General features: G+C 29.5%; 1 protein-coding gene across 4 annotated transcripts in view; it reads right to left on the reverse strand.

The window, feature by feature from the left end:
- The window catches only part of LOC122504403, a 361,846-nt gene that overhangs the window by 167,047 nt on the left and 168,802 nt on the right, over positions 1-25,997 (reverse strand). Inside the window, exon 1 of one of the 4 annotated variants that reach the window (XM_043615520.1) lies at positions 2,887-3,036. The exons of 1 other annotated variant lie outside the window; for it this stretch is intronic. The gene's annotated coding sequence lies outside the window, so the exon portion shown is untranslated. Of the gene's footprint in view, positions 1-2,417; positions 3,037-25,997 lie in introns of those variants that run through there. 2 more of the 4 variants (XM_043615504.1, XM_043615510.1) reach the window with 2 other exon arrangements.

Below are 25,997 nucleotides of genomic sequence, written 5' to 3' on the forward strand. Positions count from 1 at the left end.
TATGTGAATTTGTGTGCTTAGTGCCCGTAAAATTAAATTATAAGCAAGTATTTTCTAATTATAAATCCCAATTTTCCGGGAGGTTTTTTTCAATCTTGTTTTAAATAAATAATTACTGACTTCAAAATAAAAAGTGAGAGAATTTTGATTATTTTTTATATTTCGCTTTCATGCAAAAAATAATATACAAAAAGTTTCACTAAGAGAACATTTTTCTCTCGCAAGATGGGGTCAAAAAGTATGTAAGCGACTTATATTTCAAAACCTATAATAAAAATCGTTTCGAAAAACTTTGATGACACATTGAAAATTGAAATTGTTTTCTGACATTTAATTTATATTTTCGAATTGTTTTCTACAGTTTTAAAAATATACTTGATTTTACATTTTACATCATGTTGTTTGATAGACATTTTCTATAAAATTTAGAAAAAGGTGAAATTTTATAAAAAAAAATTCACGTTTTAAAATTTTTCCAAATGTCAACGATAGGAAATTAATTTTTTAACGAATATAGTTTAAAAAAATATATTTTTAAAGAAAAAAAAATTTGGAAAAATGTTGAAAACTAAAATAAATTAATTTAAAAAAACTTTTATTATTAAAAAAATACTTGTAAAAAGTAAAAAATGAATTTTTGATCGACAAATTTCTAAAATTGAATAATTATTAACCATGAAAATATATAAATAAATCTTAATTTTATATATAAATATTTGAAAAACCATATTTTTGGTTTCGTGATATTTTCACAATGAAGTGACATTTTTACCACAAGTTGATTAAAATTTGAAACAGGAAACAAAGTGGGAAAAGATAACTTCGTAAAATAATATTGCAAAATGAATATAAGCATTCATTATGAATTTTCACTATAGTTTCAATTATACAGATTAAAATCTGCACGGCAATTTCGTTTAAAATCTACTCGATCTTTTTAACAATTCAATAAAATTTATTCCACAAATATCAATTTATTTCGCTCATTAACTCTTTGGAGAGTGGGGAAATTTTCATATAATTATTGGAAAAACATTCTGCTTGTTACAATATAACAGTTTTAATAAATTTCAATGTTGTTTCAATTGCTTTTTTTAATCACTTAACGAGCAAACAATTTTTAACAATATCAACATAATGTTGAAATTTTAGGTTTTATTCATTTTTAGCACTCTTTATAATTTATAGCATTGTTAACAATTTTCAACACTATTAAAAGTTGGCAATACTATTTACAATTTTTAACGCACTAATAATAGAATTTTAACACTTTTGACAATTTTTAACGTTGTTAACAAATTTTAAGTTTTGATAAAATTTTAATAATTTTTATAAATTTTATCAACTTTAAAGTATAAATATTTCAATCAACTTTTAGAATTTGTAACGAATTAAATTTTTTTAACAAATTTCAGCACATTTACAATAATTTAATAAATTTTAACTTTAAAATATTTTTATAAATTTTATTCAACACTTTAGGGACAAAATTTTAATATTTAAACTGTAAATTTCAAGAAAAATTTTAATTTTGACGTTTCTTAATCTAAATTACAAAAAAAGAAAAATTCTTTCGAGAGAAGTGATAAGGTAAAAATTTATTTAAAATACAGTCACTAAACTTAAAAATTTCTTATTTAAAACCAATTTAAATTGTAGTCATCTTTTACAAGTTAAATTTACTATCGACTGACTTTGAGCGTAAACAATCTGATAATTTCGATAAACATTGGTTCAAAATAATTTTAAACTAAAAATGATTGATATTTTTTAAATAGGAAAATTTCTTAGTCGAAGAATATTTTCCCTTTGCTCTCAATAATTTTATATAGATTAAGGACAGTTTATAATTTTAAAACAATTATATTATTTTCGGAATAGAACACATTTTTTAAAATATATATTTTGATAAAATAATTCTTCATTTTATAGTAAAACTTTCTCGACGCAATTGTTTTTACTTCCAACTTTTTTGAATGTTAAAATTTTTCAAGAGTGCTAAAATTTATTTTTCCAAAATTTCTCGAGATTAGGAAACAAATTATTTTCCTTCAAAAATTTCCCTTTTCCCCAAAGAGCAATCTGCGACCAATATTCTCATGTTTTCTCCAAAACACAATCAGAGGATGGTTAAAAAAATCCCTCCTTAAAGAAATAAAATAAACAATAACAAATTTTCTTTTGGTCAAGACATCATAGACCAAAAAAAAAACCCCATCGTCTAAAAGAAAACCTAGAGCCAAGGGCTTTATTTTTCTCTGACAAACAATTGCGCACTCGAGAGAAAAAGAAAGTATTCGTGCACCGACAATAATTGGCCGCAGATCACTGGTGCGTAAAGATAATTTCATGCCATTGACCGCAAGCAAAGTGCATAACTCGAAACACGATACGTCCTTGGGATGACGTATACATACATACGGGGGCTGTTTCTTGATTGAGATGACTGCCTGTTGGAGTTGTGCGGACGGAAGCACCTGCTGATGCAAGTGTATTTTGTGTGCGAGGCGTTTGCGCAACAACGACGAGAATGCAAATAGCTTGGATAACTTTCAAGGAATTTCCGGTATAAAATATTTCACCCCCTCTTTTATAATTTAAAAAAAGCGAGAACTAAAAAAACAAAATTCTTCGAAAAAATCACCATTAAATAACCGAGCGCGCGAGCGATTTATCGAAAATCAATTTCAATTGAATTAAGTCACTTGGAAAAATTTTTTTTTTACAAAACTGTATTGCAATCCTTGCTAGACAAATCTCGTTGCACTATTATTTTAAAATCAAAAACACAAATTGACACTTTTTAGTCCGCTTTTAAAAAAAAATTTTTTTTTTACTGCTTTTAAAATAATCCAAAGACCAACGATCGCGAAATAGGTACTGTACCTGAAAAACCGTGACTCTTCCTTGAGCGACCGACAACGTCTGAGGAGGCAACCGCAACGAAGAAGTGCCTAAGGAGGACAGAACGGTACGCACAGTCCGATCGCCTCTACAACACTACTGAAACTGCCGGTTTTCGATCGGCTAAGCCTGTTACCGATTTCTCTCTTTTTCATCTCATCTTATCTTCCCCCCCTCGTCCTCCTCCCCCAACATAACCCCTTCCTCACTCTTTCTCTATTTTCCCCTCTCCTAGCCCCCCTTACCCTTCCCCTGCTCATCATACCCTTTTACTTCCTACTCGTTAAAATAGTCACCTTCAGTCATCCTCAAGACGTCTAATTTGTTCACATTCCATCGCACGACTTTTTTTTCTTAATCTTCTTTTTTGCTCTGCGAAAAAATCGCGTGTCAACTTTGTACCAATCGCGCGGAAAGATTGTATTCAGAGAATTTTTGTCTGAGTGGAGAGAAAGAGAAAGAGAGGAACGAAAAAAAATCTGAGGATCCGCAGGTGTCCAGAATGATGTCTCGAAATCTTAATTGATCGAAAGAAGCGCGAAGAAAAAGTTCCTCGTTTATTTAAATTTGTCACTTTTTTTTACTGTTGTATTGGTAGGCAGACTGTTGATTTTGGAGCGTGAAAAATTATTATAATTGGAGTATCTGTTTTAAAAAATTAGTAAATTTGATAAATAACTTTTATATCTTAGATTGATAAGTAAATAGAAGAAGAAATAAAAATTTATTAAATAAACATAAAGTCTAAAAAATAGTAGGCAACTATAAGATTTAATTTTCATTTACAAAATAAAAAAATTGCTATTCAATTGATAATAAATAATTATTAAACAGAAAAAAATGCACGAAATGGGTTCAATGTTGAGACGGTGAAAAATGCAGCAAGGACATTGAAAGCGTTCACGACAAAAAAAACTTGAGGAAACGAACGGTTGTCTTTTTTCTTGCAACGACCTCCCAATTCGTCTTTAACTGAATTTTTTGAGTAACTGTTAACTGCTCTCGTTAAAGAATTACTTTGTTATTTTCTGTTTAAAACTTTTATTTATTTTCATCATTTTCACCAAGTGTTTTTCCTTTTGTTCTTTACTTTCTATTTTACTTTCTTCTATCATTCTAAATTTCACTCTTTTAATTTCAATTTTTTAATTCTTTTTTTTTTTACTTTTATACTTGATAAATAATAAGCCATTTTTTTCATCAAATTTTTGGTGTTATGGCTTAAATGTTTTAGTGATGAAAATAAAAAGTGTATTTTTATTTTACTTAGTGGATTTTTAATAATATTCTGCTCAATTCTATTTTTTTCAAATTACAATTTTTAAATAATTTCAATTTTTGTTAATTTTTTTTTTGTAAAAAAAACCTTTTTATTTTATTGGACGAAAACAATACAAAGGAAACGAGAGTGAAAAGTTTGTTTTAATATAGACGAAGTTATACGTATTTTTATCAAAGTTGCAAAAAGCATAAATGAATTATTTCCTAATTCCACCAATTTTCATTCAAAGAACATAATTCAGCATGTAGTAAACGTATTGTACTTAAACTTTTATTGTTACTAAACAGGGATCTACATACGAAATCGTTATTAGCTGGGAAATTTGCATATGAATGTAGAAGGTACACGGTTAACCGTGTACCAATCCATTTTATAAGGTACTGTAACTTTAGAATGTTAAAATGTTCTTCGCCATATGCAAGGGAGAAAATTTTATTATATTTATATATATACAAGAAAAGACAAAAACTGAAATATTGTTTCCTTTTGGTAGCAAGAGGAAAAAATCAAGAAAAGAAAAGTATTTCGAAAATGTTTCTTGTACTTATTAAAGAATCACATTTATTAGAATTATTTTCTGCATTTCTGTTTTCTGAAATAAAAAAAAAACAAGGAAAAAAATGAGAAAAAAGTGAATATTGCATGTAAAGAGAGAATTAATACGCAGCTTGTTACAAAATTCCAAGGGGATTTTTTTTCTCCCTTTTTTCCCCGTTTTGCACGAAATATAGACTATTTTCCGTATTTCCGGATGATGCCTTTACAAATCCCATTCTACACCATTTATAACACGTTTTAATATTACCAGTTTTCTCCTATATATATACCTCTGCCATTGGCGTCTCTTCTCTTGTGTTTATGCTGTTGAGGAGAAAAGAAACGCGAAGCGAGGCCACAAGAAATAGGAAGTATTATCGTCCATCGAGTGCGGATATTGGCCTGAGGTCGCTCGACATTCCGTTTAACGGTTAAAGAATAACTAAGCAAAATGTGTTCGCGTGGTTGCGTATCGCGTTCGTGCGAGAATTCTAGCGAAAGAAACTGCGGAAAATGACACTCCATCATTATATACTGTACATAGACACGTATACGTATACACAAACACCAACTCCCTACACGTAAATATCACTATATACATTGGATGATATGCACTGGATAAACGATAATTACAATTTGTTTATGCAACGATGCTAAACTGATGTTGGAAATGGATTGGAATTCAAACGGCGATTCTCTCCGAGAGAATCTCAAGAGGAAAAAGCAAGAGAGAAAAATAAAGAGGGAGGAAGTGTATAATAATGAAACTTTATTGGAGGGAAGATAATTTTTCTAACGGATCCAAAAAGTATTAATAAATGAGAAGTTGGTTTAGAATTATAAATAAGTACCAAATTTGTAAATGAAATAATACTTTCGGAAACAAAATTCATTTTTCTAATTCATTCAAAAATCAAAATTTCAGAAATTATTTTTTTATAGTATTTTGCGCAGAATTTGTTCTATTCCTTCAATTATGCAAGAAGGTTTCTGATAAAAACTATGAAAGTTTCCCAGATCCTTGTTAAATCTTTGTTCGAATGAAATATTTCGATAAATTCAATTTTTTAGCAGAGACTCCAGTGGGTACATTTTCCTATACCCAGTCTAATTTGATATCCTTAGAAAAACTCTGTTATTTATAGATATTAGGTAAATTTGATAGGACCAATGAAAAAATGAATTCACTGTGTTTATTTTATTAATTCTATGCTTCCTCATGGAGATTTTTTTCGATCAATTTATTTTATTTTTTCATTATTTCATAAAATGAAAATATGTTTTTTTAATTCTTGAGGTCAAAAAAACATATAAAATATATAAAAAATTCGAATTTGAAATATTTTGGTTAAAAAAAAAGAATGTCTTTCAACAAAAAATTGAGAAAATGAAATTTTCCATAATTTTTGGTTTTTAAAATAACAATAATTTCGTATTTCAGCCATAAAAAATGTGATCTTTTGTTAAAAAAAATACTACTCAGATAGAAAATAAGTATTTAATTTCATAAAAGTATTTTAAAATTTCAGAAGAAAATGCAACAAAGAAAAATTTTGATATAAAATATACTAAAGTTTAAAAAATGTTATATAACATTTATGAAAGTTACATTAAAATTTCATTAATACGTATATTTAATATTAAATATAAAATTTATTAAATTTTATACCAATCTTTAAATCACGATTTTTCTGTAAAAATAAATCTCAGAAAATTAACAAATGTACCATTCGAAAGCTTATAATCATAAATAAATATTTTAGTAAATTACAAAAAGATTTTAGCAACCGTCAAATTTGAAAACAAAATTTAAAAATGAAAATTTTTTTGGCTATTTTTTAAACTTTGGCATAATTTTTAAAAATTGCAGACTAAATTTAAAACATATAGCTGACATTCTTCAAGTCTCATCTTTAATTTAAGACCAAAAAAGTTAAAAAAATCTTATTCGGTTCGCGAGATATCATTATAAACGTCGAGCATTTTCAGTCAAAATCCGTACAAAATTGACTAATTCAATGCATTTGTCAAAAAACATGCTCGGAAGTTTATAATGATATCTCGTGAACCGAATAAGATTTTTGAACTCTTTTGGCCTTAAATTAAAGAAGAGACTTGAACGATCCATTTTTTAATTTGTTTTTCAAATTTGACGGTTTCTAAAATCTTTCTGTAAATTAAAATTTTTAATTATGTAATCATTTAACCTAGAATATTATAAGCTTTCGAATTTGTTAATTTTCCAGGACTTATTTTTACAGAAATATCGTGATTTAAAGATTGGTATGTTTTTGGACCATGCACGTGCAGCCGTACCGATAATTTCCGACGGTAGTGTACGTTTTTTTTAAAGTTGGATGGATATGTTTTATATTAAAATTTTGCTTTTTTTCGAAATTGCAAAATACTTTTACATAATTTGATATTTTTTCTTTCTGTATAAAATAGAGTTTTAGTAATACTAAAGTAAAAGTGAAAAGAAAAATACTAAATCAAATTCGAATTATGAGTAGTTTTAGGTTTTGGTTTCATGTGGTCGCCTGCTATCGAATTTATTGTCGGATTTAAAAAATTTCAAATGGCGGAACCAATATGACCAACAAAAAATTAAAAAGTCAACCATATTCGCTTAAAACTTCTTAATAGCGAATTTCGTAATAGTTAAATTAAAATGTCATGTCAGAATTCAAAAAATAAAAGTGTTGGTTTAAATACGGCAAAAATTGAGAAATATATTAAGAAATAATAAGAAATTAAGAAATAATAAATATTTGATAAATATTTAATGAACATCATATTATTAGATTTAGGATAAGCATCAATACTAGAAGGATATTTGCAATTTCAAAACTACCACAACACCTACTACTGTTGTGAGTATTTTCTCCTCAAGGATCAAATATTCCGTTCCATGTTTACTTTTGGATATTTATGGGAATTGATTTAAACTATGACCTGCTTTAATACAATCTCTCTCTCTCTATTTCTCCGCGAGCACTATTTGCATGACCCACTTGCTTTAGCCACTTTATTACAAAACAGTGTAACAGAAATCGCAGGAGTATCAATAAATTTTTAGCGTACAAGAAAACAGGTATTGCAGGCCTGATGCAAATAAAACTTGCTCCAACTGTAAAACGCGGTACAACTTGGTGATCTAAAATGTGTTGGAAGTAAGCGTGAAACGGTTTTAGATCAAGACGCGTAAATTTCAAGCTGTGAGAGAATTGACTCTTTCTAAACAAATCTCTAAAAAAACCCTGCTCCTAACATTACCCTAATTCTACATCAAAAAACCGATTCTTTAAATCATTCAAATCGATAAAAGTCAAAAGAAATAGAAAATTCAATTTCGAAATGATTCAAGTCGATAAAGGTCAAAGAAGAATAAGAAAATTCCGAAGTAATTCAAATCGATAAAACTTAAAGAAGAAAAAGAAAAATCAATCAAAACACTAAGTAAAAAAAAACTCTTTTCGGAAATGTAGGCAAAACGTGAAGTTAAAAAAAGAAAATAGTATCCGCTTCACCTTCGCCTTCGCTAGAACTATCGAAGGAATGGGTCCGACACGGTCGGGTAATTCTGTTCGAGAATCTGATCTATAAACTCACCTCCCTCGCTCCCCCTCTCCATTGCCCCTCTCGCATAGAGATAGGTTTGCATTCAAATGAGATCGGTCTTACGCGGAAAAGCCATGATGTTACTCAGGCATAAATACTTTTAAGTGGATCAGAGATCAGATATTACGCACGACTGAAAGTCAAACAGTCTCGTCGTCGTCGTCGTCGTCGTCGTCGTCGTCGTAGTCGTCGTCGTAGCAGCAGCAATTGCACCTCTCTAAAATGTTAACCTACAACACAGCAAACGCAGCCCAATTAGCGATTAAACGACGCTATACGGTCAAAGGCGGATAGATATCGGACTCTCGTAAATCGGGACCAAAGAAGTCGCGTCGTCTTCTTCGTCGTCGTCGTTGCTACAGCTACTGCTACTGCAGTTGCCGTTGTCGTTTTCAAAGCGAAATCCTATGTGGCGTGGTGGCGTGTATAGCGAGAGATTCGCGATTACGATTGAACCTTGATGAAACACACATATACCTGCATATGTGTATAAGTTTATAATGTCTACATACAGTGTATATTTAAGTGTGTATATAGTATCTATACACGAATACTATATATACAATATGCTACACATATATATAGAAACAGTTACAGTTGCACTCCATACTAGAAAACGGTGACGCGATACGATTCTAGAATGGTGTGCAAGGCACCTGCTGTACGCGTGAAACAACAACACAAGTCAGAGGAGGCGAACATTTTCCAAGAAACTGACGCCTCTGGGTCGCGTTGTTCACACGTGCATTTCATTTAATTCACCTCCTAACTCGCCTTCCCAATCATATACCCCTCTTTGGTTATTACCTTCCATGTACTCCCACCATTCGTGACTCTTCTTCTCTTAGCGTGTCTTCTTCTCTTTCCCGCGCTTAAAGGAAGAAACATTTTTTTTATTTTTAACAACCCTCCATGCTTTTATATGCCAATTATACTACATTACAAATAATACTAACTAAACTTTTCTTCATACTTCATTATTTAATTATGTGTTTAGGATTTCAATAAATCGTTTGCCACTGTAAAGTGTAAATTAAAGGTGAACTTTTGCAAGTACTGAAAACGTGTATGGCAGAATTAGCCATAATTGTGCTAGAAACATATACATAATTATTGGTAATACTGTTTTATGTTTGTTAAATTTGCTGTATATTTTTTTCAGTGATGGTTTTTTGAAAAAATAAATATTTTTTCTGGAAAATTAAAAAAAATGTCAAGAAAATTTATTATTGAGAATTATTCCAAAAATACTATTCATAGTATTTATACTAAGCTATACTCTATGGGAACATAGTCAGAAGTGGACCACTTTTTAAACTTTGTTTATAACTTTTTATAAAAAATAAATTTATGCAATTACCCTTGACAGCCTATGGCACACATATGGCTAGTCGGGCCACCTTTGTTTCATAGCACATATATATGTTCCATGGACGAAAAAAATATTAAATCTTACTGAGTATTCTTATAGGTTTCTGCTGGGGTCGCTGATTCTGAGCACAGTTTTTCTAAGGATATCAAATTGAGACAAAAACGTATTTCTGGATAATTTTTAACATTTTTAATTGCCATATTAAATCCGCCATTTTTAATTTTTAAATTGTACTACTTTGAATACTAGCAACAATCCGTAATAATTACTTTATCAACATAAACTCCTAGCAGTAGCAAATAGCAATTCTATGATTATTATTGATAGCTACAAGCAACAAATAGTAACTACACTTACTGAGAATCGCTATATAGTGACTATATTACCATTGATAGAATTGTGAACGATTGCAATAACTATATCGATTGTAATGGTAACTTGATTCTAATCATTGACAGCAGTATCAAATTATCTTCTATAAAGATTTAAAATAATGAAATAAATTTAAAATAGATTTAAAAAACTCGTCATGATAATTTATTAATAAAAATATAAACGACAATCGATAAGAATTACTAATAATATTTATTATACTGAAAAACTAATTTGCCGTTAAATGGATAATAAAAATTGTCATTTAACGTTAGATTGTAATGTCCAGCGTTTTATGATCAGAAAAGATTTTCTATAATATAAAATTGGAACTCGGATAAGATCTGTAATAATAGACCCCACATAAGAGAGAGAGAGAGAGAGAGAGAGAGAGAGAGAGAGAAATTTTCAGCAAGACTAATAATAATACAACTTTTGTCAATCATATATACGTATATATATATATATATATATATATATATATATATATATATATTAAGGAATTTAAGGACTTTATAATCTCTCTATCAACAGGCAAAATGGAGAAATTATGATAAGAGGCAATGGGAGGTTTATCTTAATAGTTAACTACTTTAATATAATCCACAATATCAACTTGTCTGATTATAAAGATAATGAACATTAGAATGTTAAAATGGTGAGCTTGGTTTATCTAGGAGTTTGTAATAGATTACCATAGAAGGTTGTCCTACAGCTTATTATCAACAAAGATAATACTTGACTTTCCAGTTTTCTCTATACATTTAAAAATGCTGACTTTGAATTATTAAACTAGGTTTCCTACGTTGCAATATACGAAAAGAGATTTTAAGGTTACATACTTTGCGAACTGAACTGTTTTTGAAAGTTGCTTTTACGACTATTTGTGGACATTTTTTTAGACAAAACAATTCTCAACTATATATGCTGTTCGAATATTTCATTTCTAAACTCTACGATTTTCGTTTACTATGATAATATTTAAGTAATTGCTATAAGTTTAAAAAAAATGAACTATTATCAAATGAGGGAAAAAGTGTTAAAAAATTGTACTATTAATCACTTTAATTAGAAAACTATTTAACCCCTTCACAGTCTAGTGAAAATAAAGTTTTTATGCTATTAATTTTCCAAAAAAAAAACATTTTTGTTTAAAACCATGACATTGACATATTGTATGTTTTTGGGGTCACTGAATCAAAATCCGTGGTCGAAAATTCAAAACAAAATTTTAAAGCGAACGAATTCGTGAACTTTAAAATTTTTTCGGTGTACTATAGATATTACTTTTAAAGTGCTTCTATTGTTAAAACTTGAAACACTATTTGTAGTTTACTAATACTGATAAAATGCTGTTTATATATTTTCACAGTTTTTCTATGGATATCAAATTCAGACAAAAAACAAATCAAAAGTGTGGCGAAGCAACGATATCCTTAGAAAAACTGTGTTACTACTTTTCCCAGAAATACTAAAATTGTGCCTAATTTAAATTTTTCTCTAATTATTATTATTATTTGATAATATGAGATTTCATTAGTAATACGTGCTAATTATGTAGTAGTTCACTATGAAGTTGCTATTAAACAGTAAAATGCTAATAATAAGCATGAATAAATTTTTTGAATTGATGAGTGAATATCGAAAGCACTAAATTAAAGTCATGCATAACTCTCCAATTTGCTTCTTTGTATTTACTCATTAGGTCATCTTATCGCAAATGAAATTTAATAAATCCTCAAGGCAGTGAAATGAGACTCTAAATGACAATCTTCATTCTTAATTTAAGAGCAAATTATAGAATTACTTTAGCGATACCTCAAGTGTCTATAAATTTTAGAACATCTGTAATCTGTGAAGCTTGAAGAAGCGTTCATTGCGACGATCAGGTAAATGATAAAAGTCAGATAACCAGGAAACTGGTTTATGCGTGGCTAGGCCTCCTCTCTCTCTGCCTTCCAGTTTGAAGAAGTATGAGTAGTCATATATGCACCTCCTGCGGTCGTCAAATACACGGTTGCTGTTAGAAACAGCAGATATATTTTGCTACCCAGCAAGAAATGCGCCTCGGCTCAATGAGACCCTCAAGGGGCGGAAGGGCCTTTGGTGATTCAGGGTGTTCGCTGTTGCGTTTGGCCTCACATTTAGATAGGCAGTGCGAGCTGTCGCGTAAACCGATGAATCTGCCTTGGGCTCTCAGGCAACCAAGAAAAGAGGTAAAAAGGAGAAGGGAGTAGGTACACCAATGTGATGTGGTAATTAAACTTTGGCTGCATAGTCTCTCTCTCTCTCTCTCTCCCTTGCAATGTCGCACAGAGATTGATGGTATACCCTCTCATTTCCTCTCCCTCAATTATTGCATCCTTCGTCAGCTTATTTCCAGTAGCGTAATTAGAAAACATACTTGAACCGTTCTCTCTCCCTTGAAAATGACGAAACAAACATTAGCTTAACTTCAAAGCATCACAGTCATCTCTATTCATACCTTTTGCTTTCTCTCCTTTATACCACATCAAAAACTTCATTTTCAACAGAGGCTACATGTAATTTCATCTATTCTAAAATGTTCTAATATACTTGCACTAATGAGATAAATATTTTATACAAAATTACTCCCCGTAAATATTTAACAATGGGAAACAAAGGACTCATTATTATCCATTTTTTAGGTTAATGTAACTTGAAATGCAGAAAATGGATCATCAGAATAAGGAATTTGAAACAACTATCTTCCTAATACGTAAACATGATCGGAAGACAAAAAAATACTGACCCCTAATAGAATTTATTGTCAACTGTTGGAAATTTTATGACCCCTGTATATAAATATATTTTTTTTGCTTTTGATCCCGATAGCTACCAAATTCAGAGAATGAAACCAAACCTCATGGAAGATTCAAGGTTGTGTCTCTCGAGTGCTTATAACCATAAGAAAGTTGGTTTTCTGTCTTGAGGATTATTGCGATTTGTTCTCCTGATTGTCCTCTTTATGTTTCGCCTTTATCGGCCTGAAGTGCGAGCAGATAGGACTACCTACCGCGGTTTTACTCCCTTTCGCTTCCTATATTCCAACTATTCTTTTACTAAAACAGTAACAGATTCCTAATAAACATTCGATCTCGTTTCTCCTTTTTCTCTTTAATCCGTGAGAAGACTGGTTTCATCGTCTCTAACGATACAGAAAAGGTGGCGTGTCGCGGTTCTTGCTTGACTTAAATCGCGATTAAAGATCTTGTCACGCAGTTGGAATACTGGGTATATGTGTGCACTCCTATCACCGGTCCTATGTACATCTGATGATCATTCTTTCAAAATAATTATCAATTTTTTTCCCTCCGTTGTGCTTCAAAGCGGCTAAAAGCAGTTTAGATTAAATTCCTTGAATTGGGTCTGCTACTGGTTATTCCAGTTTTGTGCAATACTGAATTGTGTTGATCGCCTTAGCAGTATGGTGAAAAAATTAAGGATTAATATTTATCAGTGCTATTTAATAGAAATATTATTTTATCAATAGTAGTTGCTATAGCAACTACGATATTTCAGTAAAAGTATATTTATTATACCAATCATAATTAGTATTAATAATAAATATTTCTAAAAAATGTATTTAATATATAATAATTTGAATTTATAGTCGAATTCAATATTTTTGATCGTCATATTGAATTCGCCATTTTGAATGTTATAATTGAGCGACTCCAAGAACATCAGGTTAACACATTTTGATCGAAACGCATCAATTTTAAAATTTTCTGCCATATTGAAACCGCCATTTTGAATTTTTGGATCCTAACATCAAATTCAGAATCAGCAAACTCGTAAAAAAAATGTTGAACTGTCATGAAAATAAGAAATTCAGTTAAATTTTTGACTGATTCAGATTTAGAGAGAAAAGGCATTAAAAGAGAATGATAAATTTTTTACGAAATAGAAATTGAATTTGATGCTAATGGAACGACATTATGGATTCGAATAATTTAAATGACATATCTAAGTCAGAAAAGGAATTTTCTGGTTATAACTTTGTGTATTTCTTTGTGTTTTGTTGATGCGGTATAAAAGACGCACAAATACATATGTGAATAACAGAAAACGTGCGCGTAACTCCCACAATCTTTTGCTTCTTGCGAAGCCCGTTATCGAATCTTCCATGGAAATAGCAAGGTGCATGGGAGAGTCAGGGTAATGCGACGCAGCACGACGAGTTTGAATCAGAAAAGCATCACGTAGAATTCAAGCATGTTGGAAAAGCGCATCTCCTTGTATATAAGTTGAATATATTAATATCCTCGTTAAAACTACCGCTGAAAATCGATTTCTTATCTGACCGTGCGTATATAAAAGTCTCATCCACCAACGGATAAGAAACAAATAATTAAGCTCGATAAAGAAATTCCAATTTTTTCCCCTCCCCTTCTAGATATTTACATAATAGGGGAGAGTGGGGCAAGACGGGGTACACAAATTAAGCAAAAGAAAAGAGAAATAAGAGAAGTTAAGAAAACTACTAAAATCAAGACTGAATAAAATAAGAGTGACCAAAAAGAAAAAAGCTTGTCAGGTTAAATCATCAATTAGCGATGGTAAAGTGGAAAATACACCTTGTCTCTATTGTGGGCTCACTGCAGTTGTGCTGCTGTCCATGACGAAGATGAAGATGCAACCTTTACTTGTAAAATTTGTCGACAGAAATAGGTTGCTTTTTTAGTACCCCATCTTACCCCTTAGGGTACCCCATCTTTGCCCGCCGGTGGGTCAAGATGGGGGGATTTGCAATTTTTTCCATATTAGTAATTTTATGCTTTTTTAAGAAATAGATGGCCTTTGTACGCCTTTATTACGAAAGACAGATTCCCAAAGATGGTTATTAAATAAAATAATAAAATATATATTCGATCATTTTCGTTTTTTTGCGCTTTAAACCATCTTGCCCCACTCTCCCCTAATGATAATTGTTTTGTAAGGAAAAATGAAAAACTTGTCAATTAACAACTACTTCACAGAAAAATTAAATTCCTAAGAATTTAAGTTCGTTTTTAGAATTTTCTGTTCTAAATTTCAATTTAAAATTTTAGAATTTCAATTTAAAATTTTTAGAATTTCGAGGATCATCCAAGTTTGTGAATTTTAGCGTCAGAAAATCCTCCTACCTTCAGTTATAAAGTCACTTTATCTAGGTCAGACCTTTAAAAATTTTGATATCCTAGATTTTGCCATATTATACCAGTGGTTTACTACCCACCGTCATGAAAATTCATATTCAGATAAAACATTATTTTTACGTCCATTAGACTCACTATAAACTCGTCCATATTATCTATATTATCGATATATCTCCCTTTTTTCGCTACTTAACGTTAATATTGTTCAACTAAATAACAACTAATTCACGTAATTTGTTTTTACTGTTTTTAGCACAAATTTTTTAAAATAAAAGTTTACAACTTTTACTCGGAAAAAGAAGGATTTTTTACATAATTTTTTTAGGTTTCCGTATGCAGTAAACGACAAATATTCGTTTTGATTAAAAAAAACTGGTTTGAATTAAATCAAATATTTGTTGGAGCACATAGAAGCATAGATTTCATTTTGATCTAATTTGTTTCGGAGTGAATGATTGGATTTCGCCTCCGACTTGATTTTATGGTAAATTTCTATCCTTTAGTAAACTCGGATTTAATTCTTCATTTATTTATACAAAAGCAAACCAACATTAGTTGAAAATACAATTTTTCGGTGGGTGGGATTTTATACATATTAATAATTTTAATGTTAAAAATTGTTAATAGTTGTTATTGATAATAATAATAATTACTATCAATGATTAACAAGTGTAGTAGATTAAATATCACCGATGATTCTAAATTCACCTTCTAGGTACAACTATTGTTTATTGTATAAACTACTATTTCATAGTACAGAACAACAGTAATTTTAATCATTAGTTTTTACAATAAATGGTAATTAAAATTAACGATATTTTCATCCATTGGTAATTTCTACCAATAGTAATGAATATTATTGGTAATTACTATAAATAATAGTTAATATTCTTAATAATTACAATTAATAATAGTTATTATTTCTAGTATTAACAATCAATGGTTATTGATGAACAGTCAACTGTTTCTAGTATAATTACTATCAATGGTTGTTACTATTTCTAGTAATTACAGTCAATGACGTTAATTATTAATAATTACAATCAATGGTTGTTACTATTCATAGTAATTACCTGCATTTTTACAAACTGACACAAAGTCACAAATAATTTTTATTATTACTAATAAATTATAGTAAATATTTTCTGCAATAAGTAGTTCCAATCAATGGTAGTTTATAAACAATAATACTACAAGCAAATGTTGTTCTGATGGTTGTCAGTTTCCAATAATTGTAGTTAAAATTACTGGTTACTATATTATTGGTTATTACGCACTCGATGGTTGTTATTCTCTCTAAATTTGAATTAGTTAAATGAAAACTAATTTAATAGTATATTTCTCCTCATTATTAGTTATTTTTCACTAATTTCTGAAGTTAAAAGTCAACCAAGATTTTAATAACAATTTTGTAATTTTTAACTAATTCAGATTTACTTTAATTTGTTAAAGTCTACAATAGTTGCAATCAGTGGTTATTAAACAGTTTTTAATTAATAATTGTTGCAAAAATAGCTATGCAACTGGTTATTTACAACAGATGATGGTTTTAACTTTGTAAATGTTGTTAATACCATTGGTTAATGGTATTAACAACAATGGTAGCTACATCCCGAGTCGAAATTTAGACCCTACTTAGCCTCTAAAAATGTAGGGCTTATTCAGGTTTAGCAGTCGTAAAGTAGGGTCTGATTTCAATACAATTTTTAAAAACTAGACCCTCCTTTGACTCCCAAAACAGGCTGAAATTTGCCAATCTTCCATTTGGAGAAGCAAAGGAGGGTCTACTTCTAAGAAACCTATACCGTACTTTTATACCTCGTAGACCCTACTTTCATACTCCTAGACCCTACAATTAGAAAAAGAAAAATTTGAAGATTTGCTCAGATTCAATTGAAGCACTTGGGATGAGTAAAAGTGGAATTTTATGTGTTTTATAGCGTCTATATACACGAAGTGTATATAGACGCTATAAAACACATCAGTATTTATGAATTTGGAGTACTTTTTGCATTTGCAGTGTTTCAAGTAATGCATTAAAAAATAATTCAAAATTTTCTTTTAGAATGTAGGGTCTAGGAGTGTGAAAGTAGGGTCTACGAGGTTTAAAAGTACGGTACAGGTTTCTTAGAAGTAGACCCTCCTTTGCTTCTCCAAATGGAAGATTGGCAAATTTCCGCCTGTTTTGGGAGTCAAAGTAGGGTCTAATTGTATTAGAATTAGACCCTACTTTACTTCTCCTAACACTCAATAGCCCCTGAAAATTCAGGGTGAAAGTAGGGCTTAAATTTCGACTCGGGATAGAAGAGTACTAAAGTCATTGAATGGTAGTTTTATTTAATAGTTGTTGTTTACAACTCGTCAACTGTTATAATCCTTGAAGACAACACGGAGAGAGAATATATATTAAATTTTGTAAAAATATTTTCAAATTGGGGAAAAAGTGCGACAAAGCGAAATTTTGATATCAAAAAATACTAAACTTTAAAAAAACTTATATGAAATTTAGTAAAGTTATATTAGAATTTAATTAATATTCTTGATATTTGATATAATTATACTAAATTTCACATAAGTTTTTTTAAAGTTTAGTATTTTTTGATATCAAAACTTCGCTTTGTCGCACTTTTTCCCCAATTTAAAAATATTTTTACAAAATTTAATATATATTCTCTCTCCGTGAAGAGATTCGACATTTTCGTTGATTTGTCCAAGAAATATCTGACAATTTTCTGATGAGTGCCGAATAATTTGAATGGACAATTGTCTAGAGAAATCGAAGTTGGTATGTCTATTGTATTCATATCACTTGACATCAGTTTCACTGGCAAGTAGTAAACTCGGCCAGTCGATTCAACCAGATAAGGCAGCTGAACCAGATAAGGCTCGTGGCAACGACAGGTCTCTCTCGAATCCATTTGTTCTTGAGGTAACCGCATATATCCACAAAGAATAGAGAAGCACAAACTCTCTTAACATTCACTTGTGCAAGGTCGTGAAACACCTGCCTCTAGGTTTTATACCTTCAGAGTGAAACAAGTGCTACCTATGTAGCACATACCTATTCCGTATTATAATAATAATTCGCCTTCTAAAAATCATTTCTCGGTTGGCAAAATGATTTTCTTGTAGGCACATAAAGTTTTGATTCTTTTTCGGTTTCTTACCTCCTATAGTGTCTCTCTTTTTCCTTTTATTTTGCTAATGTTTTTACACTCATTCGCGAGGCAACACGTTTTCACCACCTCTCAATCTCAATGATGAAGGTGCAGAGAAAGGAGGCGTGTAAATCTCCACGGATGATGTCAGTTTCACTCTACGTGCGTCTTCATAGTTTTAAAGCTTTCAACTCACAAAGTGTCGAGATTATTTTCCTTCTCTTCATATCTCTCACGCCATATTTACTATTTCTTATTTTCTAAGATCCCAAAGCTCTCTCAATGAGAAACGTGTTTTTCTCTTTTTCTTATTTTATATTCCCGCTTGTCTTTTGTGACTTTTATTCTCAACTAATCCACTCACTCTCATTTCTTTTACCTCTCTTTCTTCATATAAAGACCGTAAATAAGTCAATTAATGTCACTATTCATTTATTATTGTATTATTATACCTAATAGTGTATATATTCCAAGAAAAACTAGCTGTTCTTTTTCAAAATATAAGATTCAAAAATTTTCCTGAATTGACTATAATTTGGGAAATTTCATTTCTGTTTGTTTTTCTAATGCTTATAAAAAAAGACATGAACAAAAAAAACATAATGTTAGTGATAGAAATTAATTTGAGAATGAATTCGAGTAGACAATAATCATTGTTTGATATGTTATTTGAAAACAGTTATTTCGAGTGCCCTATAAAAGGAGTCTGTGTTTTATTTTCATTTACAAAAATCTTAAGCAAACTCAATGACTCAGTGAATTTTTTGATTCAAACTGTTTATTACACGAGAGAAATATTCAGACTCGAGACATTATTGTTATGGCAGATAAGAAGCTATTGTTATTAGTCGATAGATTTCTCGATAGATTCATTAATTAATAAATCAATAATATACATAACGAACAATCAAATAAAATAATTAGTTGTAAATTATACTCATATTATACGATTGCTTACTTTATTCTTTATCTATTTGTAATTATTTTTATTTTCCACTCGCCGTAACTAAATATTTATAGTTTTACTTTCTATTTATTATAATTTAGCTTTTTCTTTTACTTTCAATTTATTATAATTCAAATTTTTTTTGATTTATTGTAATTATAATTCATACATTTTAATTTGATTCATAATTAGTTGAAATTGCGATAAATTCATTAATTATAGTTAATTGACGAACAATAGTACGAAGAAATGAGAATAGGAATAATAAGAAGACGAGAAAGTAGATTAAATAATAATTAATCATAAAGAGCACTTTTTATCATATAAATATTTAAACTTCCTTTAGTTATGAAATTGCAAGGGAAAAAATGACTTCATTAAATGGAAGGATCATAAAAGAAAGAGTGTAATTTGTGTAAGGGAAGGAAAAGGAGTATAGCAATTACGCAATTTTGTGCATTCACTTAAGAACTTAACTATACTAATTTAATAATTTTCCATTTCTCAATGAAAAAGTATTCACATTGTAAACATAAATATACTCGTTCATTAATTAAATGTTCTTCGAAAATCATTGAATATTTGAAATAGAAATGAACTTTCTTCTTTTCAATCTTAGACTCAGTGGAAGTTAAGAATTGTAAACAAAGATCATAAATCGAAATTACCAATTTTATAAAAATTATTTTAATTTCTTTTATTTCATTTTATTTCAATTTACTTTTTATTTTGTTTTTCTTTTCTTCTTTTTATTTATTTATTTTTCTTGATTAATCCTTTTCTCATTTCATTAATTTTATTTTGTTTCTTTTTCTGCATAATCAATAATCATAATCAAAAATGTCAATTATCTTTATAAAAAATAAAATTCTTCTCCAAAATTCAATTATTTTCAACAATTTCAAAAAAATTCTTGTCAAAATTACAATTATTTTCAAAAATTTTCCTCAATTCAATAATTTTCAATATCTACTGTTTTAATAAAATTTTCCAAAAAAATCCAATTATTTAAAAAAAACTGATAAAATTCTACGCAAACATTTAATTATTTTCATAAATAATAAAACTCATCGCATAATTTAAATTATTTTAAAATTTTAATACAATTGTAATTAAATTTTTCGAAAAATGTAATTATTCTTAAAAATCTATTTTAAATTTGTCCGAAGAATTCAATTATTTAAAAAAATTTTGACAAAATTCTATATGAAAATTCAATTTTTAAGGGGATTTGAACCATTATGACGTCACAGTTTGTGCAAAGCATGTTTGTAAAAGCTGTGACGTCATAATAATGGTTCTAATGCTCTTAGGAACAAAATTGAATTATTCAATAAATTATTAATTTTTGTATTAAAATAATTGAATTCTCATAGAATTTGCTGATAAAAATTGATTTAAAAATGAATTGCAATTAAAAGTTTAGATATTGATTTTATATAATGATTTCATGATTTTATAGAAGAATTTTTGTTAAAAATTGTAGAAAATAATACCTAATTGAATAAATAATAATAATTGAAATGATGAAAATCATTTTGAAGAAGTTACAATAACAATATCATGTTCTTTAATAATATTCTTATTATACCTAAGTTGTTGAATTTTAAAAAAGTTAAATAAGTTCGTAAATAAATGTATTAATTGAATATTTATTTGAGTAGGTATCTAATAATTTTTAGAGTGAATCAGAATATTTTTCAGGGTCAGGAAAAAGTTAGGGAGAAACAAATAGTACATTGTACAACTAGTGGCGAAAGTGTGATTTTTTGAGAGTGAAGTTTGCGGCTCGAGCGTAGCGAGAGCAGCAATCACTCGAGAAAAATCATTCTTTCACCACGAGTTGTGCACTACGTTTTCTCCAACGCCTTGCGAGGAAAGGTTTCTTCGTGAGTTTCGTATAATTTTAATTAAAAATGTTCTTATGTTTAATATAATAAAAGACGAATGTTTTGAGTGGGGAAGAAGTTAGATACAAAATAAATCTCGGTCAAAGAACAAGAAAAAAGAATAAATTCATGATTTACTTTCGCCACGCCAAATTTACTTTCGCCACGCTGAATTTACTTTCGCCACGCTCTTCAGAGCAGTTGAGAAAAGTTCTACTTTCGCCACACTTTTCTACCAAGAAAAGTACTCCTTTCAGAGCAAGTGTTGGAGAAATTAAATTTTTGTGTCAACCATGATTATAAAAATTATTATTGTATTATTAAAAATATAATTCTATTACATTATATAATGAAAGTTAATAACAAATGTAATTGCAATCGATAGTAATTTTTAATAATTGTAACAAATTGTAACCAACAATGTTTGATAGCAATAGATATTATTTAGTTGTTGACAATTAATTTAAAAATTTCTACAGTTTACGGTTCATGAAAATTTTCCAATTTCTAGAATTTATCTTCCGTAATAAATTTACCAAAAAAATGTTTTCATTTTTCTAGTATCGTTTTACTAAAATGTCAATTTATGTTCGCAAGAGAATAATTTTCAAAGTATTTTCTGAAGAAATATTCATTCATCACTGACGTGTGTTTTTAAATGACACTGTGTTTCCATTATAGTGACAGCATTAAACAAGTCTATTTTCTAATCTACAATAAAGATGTTTGTCAGAACATTCAATTGCACTCTTTCTGAATCTCAATTTTCTCCTCTGACCTGAAAGAATCCTGTCTCATGAATGTACGTGAACATACATTTGAGAGAAGTTTTCCACTACACAAGAGAGAAAAATGAGAATGGCAATGAATTTCTATCGCTTTGATAATCGTTATAAGTTTGAAGTGATGCCAAGCACATAGATTTATTAGTAATTACTGACGAAAGCATGACTATAGTGAACTTTAATGGGCAGTACGTCAGGCGTCGTAAATGCGATCGTCCTAATGATGACTATCTTGGTCGATCAGATCAGTAAGGTTTCAATCTCTCTCTCTCTCTCTGTCTCTCTCCAAGCTTCTCGAATTACACAGGCGTTGTTTTAAGAGCCAGGGAGAAAAGTCATGATATACATTGTAGGCAGAATGACTATGCACTTTGAGGCCTAGTTTATAGTTGTTTGCCCCTCACGAAAGGCGGCTATAAAACTGGTTTTATGTGCTTTTACAAAACGCATTCGGCTCTGTACTAAATTCTTCTGTTTGACGTTTTTTTTTACTTTTTTTCGTTTTTTCTAACCGCGCTCTTAACAAATTGACCTCTGGCGTATATATTGAACTCGTTTTTATGGAACTCTATCTAAAATTTACAATTAGATGATTATCATGTTAATGTTTTTACGAAGTCAAATGAAATTAGTATAGAATAGAAAACAATTTTTGTAAAGTAAAAGGATAACGCAGAGTATTCATAGTTTGGTTAGAAATTTTACTTTCTTTAATTTTTACAATTTAAAAGAACTAGCAGGTTGCTCAAAATTCAAGACTAATAATTGACCTAACAATCAGAAAGAGTAGAAAGTTAGTAGGTTTGTATACTTTTAGAAAAAATTGACCTAATTTTGACCTAAACGTAAAAGATTTTAATGCGCAGTTAAATTTCAGTATGTAATTTGCTTGATAATTTCAACTTTTTAAAATTTTTGCAGTTTTACAAAATACAGGAGTTGACTTAGCTTAGTGCAAATTAAAAAAGTTGACCTATGTAAACTTTGACCTGAAAAATTATAGATTTTAATATGTATTTATTTTTTAGTGTGCAATTTCCTTAAAAAATTTTATTTCGGCTATAATTAATTACTCAAAACTTCCAAAAAGGTTTCAGAATAAAAAAAATTAGAAATTTTTTATCTAGATAAAAAAAAGTTTAGTATAGACAGCTGTATTTTTGCAAGTGAATTATGGAAATTCAGAATTCACAGGTCAATAAGTAGGGAAAAACTTTAAATTGTAGATTAAAGACACAAATCAAGAGAATGAAAACAACAAAATCAGGTCAAATTTTCAAGTCGAAAGTTTATCAAAAACCACAAAATTGTATCAAAAGGTAATAGGTCAATATGTGAATAAACTTTAAAAATTAGGTCAAAGTCATCTGTTTGTAAATTAACAATCAACATTATCTAAAATTCATGTCAAATATCCGACAAATAGACATAATCTTATCTCAAAATTAGCTCAAAAGAGGAACTCAAAAATGTTAACAAAAATTTATGAATAAACATTATTTGAATTATTTGAATAAACATAATAAACATTCGAATTGATATTTTCAAGCTTCAATAGAAAAAATCTTGATAGTTAAATAAAAAATTATTCAAATATTATATTTTCGTCGCTTTAAATTAAAGTGAATTTTTCCAAATAAAAAGTTGTTCAGAAGTTATATCACTGAAAAAATTACATTCTAATTTTAAGAAAATATTCGTAAATATGCACCAAGAATATTCCCCACTTAAATTAAGTGAGAAATATTCTTACAATAAGAAGAACTTAAGTGGGGAATATTCTTGGCGCATATTTAAGAAGTTTTTCTATAAATTAGAATGTAATTTTTTCAGTGATGTGAGTAATTTAATTTGTATTGCTTTGAACCATTAATGATTTTCTTGTTACTGGATTTTTTCAAAATGAAGAAATTCTTCCGCAATGAGCTGATTAGAAATGATTTAAAATTATTGTTTTTAAATTAAATAAATTTAGTCTGTTACGGATATTTTTTTTCTTGTCTGAATACAAAAAAACGGTAGAAAATTGTATTCAGAAAAAGCGTTTCCGATAGAAAATCGAAATAGACCGAGAAATGTTATTTTATAGCATGACATTTTTATTTTCCGTTTTCAATTATTTTCATTAAGGTGTGAATTCTGCTGACTCCTTCTGGAATTTTAAATGCTTTTCTATAAATATATATAAAAATTGTCATATTATATTAACGGTAAACGTGTTTTAAATTCTGATTGCTTTCAATTGTTGTTCTGAAATAAAAGTCTCACGAGTTTTTTACATGATTTATAGGTAATTTTTTCATTTGTTACAATTTTCTCATATAAATTCGATTGGTTACAAGGAGACAAAAATGTATTGCATTTAATTAACATTATCTAACTTTTGCAGAATTGAGAAGTTTTTCCTTTTTTTTCCTCTCTACACTGTAAAAAATGTAGGGAGTTAACGGACTCGGGAGTTGGGAGTGAAATTTTTTGAGTTAAAAATCAACTCCAAAAGAGAGTTAATTTCTAACTCCCTTCTATCATTCATCACCCGCGCAAGTTGTTTTTTCTTTGGGGAGTTAGCGTTTGGGTGTGAAGTTTTAACTTTCTTTGTTTAACTCCCCTGGCATTAACTCCCCAATGGGTGCGACTTTTATAGAATCCCCTGGGGAGTTAAAATTTACAGTGTAGGCATTTATTTTTTATCGTAATTGTAAATATTTTTACCATTTCTTCAACATGCTACAATTTTAGGCGCAATTTTTACGTTCATCTCATTAAAATGAGAAGAAATTTAGGTTCCAAATGTCTGCTTTAAGGGAAATGATAAAAAAAATAAAAACTTTACACGCTGAAAAAAAGCGAATATTATTTGAGTGTATAATTTATCAACATTTTCTACGCTCAACTCGCGTGAATTTTACTCGATAAGCAACGAAAAGAATTTTCACCCCTTTTCCGTAACGAGGCGCGCACTCTTGGCTCAAATAAACAAGCACTCTTCAAGTTTTCCCTTTCTCAGCTAATGTTGATGAAAAAAAGCAGCAGCAGCATCAGGAGTAGTAGGAGAAAGAAAATAAGAAACGAGAGGAGAAAGATGCAGGGCTTTCCTGTTGGAATCGTGATTTAAATATCTTGGGGGAACTTTAGATGGGTACATATTTTGATGGAACAGGTTGTCGGAAATAAAACCGACTCTAGCGCGCACTGTCGAACTCATGCATAAAGATTGCACTTTCGCATAGAATCGCTATATATATATACATATAGTGAGAGAAGGAGAAAGAGAGAGAGAGAGAAGGCGCTGCAGACTTTAGTCGAATAGAAACGCACACCTCCTTCGAGTGCGCTGCTTTACCGATTAAACTCTTCGAGTTTCCATCGTCAAGAGAGTTGAGTAAATGCAGTCTTGGATTACCGCACTTATACTCTTCCTAAGACTTTTCGGACTGTCTTTGAATAATACTGCAAATCCAGATTCTCACCTCGTTTCCTTCTCTCTATGCATAGTTTTTCAAATTTAAACTTCCCTGGGTGTAATAATAGTCAAATAAAGTTTGCTATATATCCCAAGGTCCTCAAACAGACATAAAAACCATTTACGACCGTTTTAGTTCATCATTTTATTACAAAATTCACTCCATCTGTAAAAATTTTAATTTTTTTTCTCCAAATAGTTCATCATATTTTACAATTCTTAACCTAGATTTTTTACAAACTAAACCTAAATTTTCTTCAAATTTGTTTCTTTCTAGACATATATGTTCAAAATTTTAGGTCAAAAATAGGTTCTCGTAGGTTTAATATTTGACGTGTTAGCATGTGTTCGATGTTCTAACAAAATTTAGGTATATCATTATTGTTAATTTATAGAAATAGTGCTATTAGACCTTTACAAAAAAATACTGAAGTATAACCTATCTATTTAATAAATTTTAGCCTGATGAGGTTGGCAAACCCTAGCCAACGAAACGTCGCTCTTTT

Source organism: Leptopilina heterotoma, unplaced genomic scaffold (assembly GCF_015476425.1).
Source record: "Leptopilina heterotoma isolate Lh14 unplaced genomic scaffold, ASM1547642v1 Lhet_11, whole genome shotgun sequence".
NCBI classification, from domain to species: Eukaryota; Metazoa; Arthropoda; class Insecta; order Hymenoptera; family Figitidae; genus Leptopilina; species Leptopilina heterotoma.